The 3,494-nt window shown below is 42.6% G+C and overlaps 1 long non-coding RNA gene across 1 annotated transcript; it reads left to right on the top strand.

Annotated features, from left to right (window-relative positions):
• Positions 1-298: 298 nt before the first annotated feature.
• On the top strand, positions 299-1,026 carry LOC146055214 (uncharacterized). The gene is made up of 3 exons (XR_014468525.1): positions 299-359; positions 565-603; positions 821-1,026. It is a non-coding gene; the product is annotated as an uncharacterized LOC146055214 (long non-coding RNA).
• Positions 1,027-3,494: the final 2,468 nt, after the last annotated feature.

Raw genomic sequence — 3,494 nt, forward strand, 5'->3', positions numbered from 1 at the left:
GTTAAATGTTGCATATCGTCGCAAAATCATGAATAGTGTCCACAGGAGTTGTTGTTATCATGACTTAAATGACGGTTTTTTTTTTTTTTTTTTTCTCAAGTCGGCGAATGTGTCGTTAATTGATAATATATGTATTACAGATGACATAGCTAGCCGGTATGAACCTACGGTACCTAGGGCCGATACGTGTGAAGCGGGACCATCCGGATACAGAGAACCGACATCGGATGTTGGATCAAACGCCAAACAACCCAACAGTGCATTGGCTAAAGGAGCAAAAAGAGCCCAGATCAGCGTTCAAGCTTTCTGGTCATTGTTTAAAGGAACCATGCCGGCGCAAACCTTTGACAAATACCCGTGTATGTTTATTTATTTGGTTTCTTATATAGCACAACATTTACCATTGTTCTTTACAAATGGAAACCACATGTATTAAACAGCCTGTGTAGACGTAAGCCGACAAGGAAGGTGGAGGGGGGTTGGGAGGTGATCCTGAAGTTGTTATAAAGCGACTGTCTTTGTGGCCGCGTATGTGTAACTTAAACGGTGTGATTTTTATTACAGTAGGAACCACGCCGATGGAAAGATCTGGCAAATATTCAGGTGTGTAATGTATTGTTTATTTATTTAGTTTCTTATATAGGACCGCGTTCATCATTGTTCTTTACAAATGGAAACCACAGGTATTAAACAGACTGTGTAGATGAAAACCGACATGGATGGGTTGTGTGTTTTGGGAGGCGGGTCTGAAGGTGTTATAAAGCGGTTGTCTTAGTGTCCGCGAATGTGTAACTAAAACGTTGTTATTTTTTATTTACAGCGGATCCGCGACGATTCGCAAAAATGATAGCAGCGGCCGGGGTTGCTCAACCACTCAATGCTGAAATGGATGGGGGTGAATCAGCTAAAACGGTGATCGACCCACAACTTCAAGAAAATGTATCAAGGGCCGAGATCATGGCCACCGAGCGCGACGATTTCAAGCCAAGCAAGCGGAGAATTACAAAAAGTCGAGTCGGTCAAGAAAACAAGGCCGATTTATCAGATCTTAAAAGAAGATTGAAATATTCGGAAGGTAGGCCCGTGAGAAAAAGAATTGCATTACAAACAGTGCCAACCGTGAGTAATGTGGATTACCCGCACGCATTTACAACACCTGCAACACCTACTGAATCCAACATTGACATTGCCGGTAATACAAAGACTGTGAAGACTCGTAAAACTTTACGACTGTCAAGAGAGAGATACACGCCGCTGACGGATGATGATGTCATCGTGATTTCAGACACGCAGGAACATCATACTGCAGAAACGCAATGCGTGGTCAGTAACACGCCTGCAGATACATTATCCGCTAATGATGAGGACTTAAATGGGCAAACATTTTTTATCACCCCTAGTGAAGAGGCAGTCTCAGATACACCACAGAATGATGATGAGGCTGTAACATCTGTAGCCGGAATCCCTGATAAAGTAATGGGTGATGATTACACAAAACTGCCCAGTGTTTTTACCACGGTCGGCGAGGCAACCGCATCGGGCGGTGCGGATGCCCCGCCGACCGTGGTATCGACAGACATAGTTGATGGGGGTCAGAATGTGGAACAATTAGGACAAGATGCGGAAATACAATACTACGCGGTCATGGGGAGGATGCGTGAGCATATAGGGTACATGCGTAGAAATGTCAATACCATGTTGAACCGTATAAAAGATGAGCTTTATGGTTCAAAAAAGAAGCCAGAGATCATTAAAGAACTTGTAGAAATGTACATGAATGTAACATCAAATCATATAGCAGAGACCGTGAGGACTAGGGATTTTATTAAAGCGAACATGTATCATTTTGCAGAGATAATTGAAACGGATCCGTGACTAGGCATGGTGGGTTATGGATTGAAACGTAATTTACATGTGTGTAAAAAAGTCCCAAGAATTAAAGCAAATGTACCGTGCAAAATCTCACACTTATTTCGCCGTTCGAAAATAAAACAGGCTTTAAAATGCATATACAGACTGAGAAAGCGTAAACAACACAGGGTGCGAGGCACACCCCCAACCCCGTGTGCACAGGCTGACAAATCACCGGACCAACCATTACCGGGTGACGCTGCGTCACCTGACAATGTTGAACACCCCGCAACGCCTATGCATAATGACATAGCTGGGGGTGCGCCACCCGGTAATGGTGAAGGACGGCGAGATGTGTACTTAGAAGCTGTTAACAGGTATGAGCGACACCATCCTAATTTCAGAGCTATTGAGTATCATAATCATTTTCAATTTGTTAATTTGGAAAGAGTTACATCATTTGCAGAGGGTGTTGAAGCCGTACACAACGCTATACAGGTTATGATTGATGAATTCATGGTTGGTGTTGACCCTAATGATCGTGTACAGTTAAGATTGGAGGGGGGTGGTTTACACAACGCCATCTACTCACACCGAAAGCCGCAAGAATCATTAGACGCTGTCAGTTTCTTGAATCAAATTACAAACACTCTTCAAAGTAACGCTGAATTCTTATTAGGCACGGGTTTAAGGTTTGTGATCACTGTTTTTAGAAATAGAGCGGGTGGGGCCCTAACTGGTCGCGGCCTTAGACGCATTCCATACAGCTTAATTATAGAAAGGCGCAGAAGACACCTGTATGATTTCAACAATACGCACAATTATTTGTGCTTTGCGGCATCGATCTGCAAACTTCTGGATAAAGGTAATGCCACAGACGCTGAAATACACGATCGGGCGCTTCAAATTCATAAGGATTTGAAACTATCGATCGATAAAGCAGTCAGCTTTAGCGACGTTGTTGTTTTTGAAAAACACTTAAAAACAAAAATTACAATATTATATCATAATAATCGTTCTTGGCATTACTATTCTTCAGATTCGTGCTACGGTGATACCCTGTATGTATTATATCACGATTCACACTATTATGGCCTGATTAATATCTGCGCATTTCTCGGATCGAGATTTTTCTGTTCCTTATGTAATCGAACTTATGAGCGCAAAAATAGCCACGATTGTCTTTTCTTTTGTAAGGCTTGTCACAGACAAGCGTGCGCTGATGATGGGGCTTCCGCATTAAGATGTTCGGTTTGTAGGGTGTTTTGCAGATCGCGTGAATGTTTAGAGGAGCACAAATCCTTAGCTTTAGATCGCAAAATATCCTGTCTTGAACATGTTTATTGCGACAGGTGTTGTCTCTACCGTCGCAGGTCTCATGAGTGTCAGGGGCTAAAGTGTTCTACTTGCAAGGCATATGTTGATGGGTTTGCGGATCATTTGTGTTACATACAGCCCATCAAAGCGGAAGAACCCACCACCAAATACATCTTTTTTGATTTCGAATGCATGCAGGAGACAGGTATACATATACCAAACTACTGTTACGCTCTCACATTAATGGGTGAGAAATCCTGGGAGTTTAAGGGCAAAGCTTGTATCGATGATTTTGTAAAGACGTTCATGAAACCAAAATTTGCGCA

The sequence above is a fragment of the Crinia signifera genome, unplaced genomic scaffold (genome assembly GCF_055691185.1).
Source record: "Crinia signifera unplaced genomic scaffold, ASM5569118v1 HAP2_SCAFFOLD_359, whole genome shotgun sequence".
Taxonomy (NCBI): domain Eukaryota; kingdom Metazoa; phylum Chordata; class Amphibia; order Anura; family Myobatrachidae; genus Crinia; species Crinia signifera.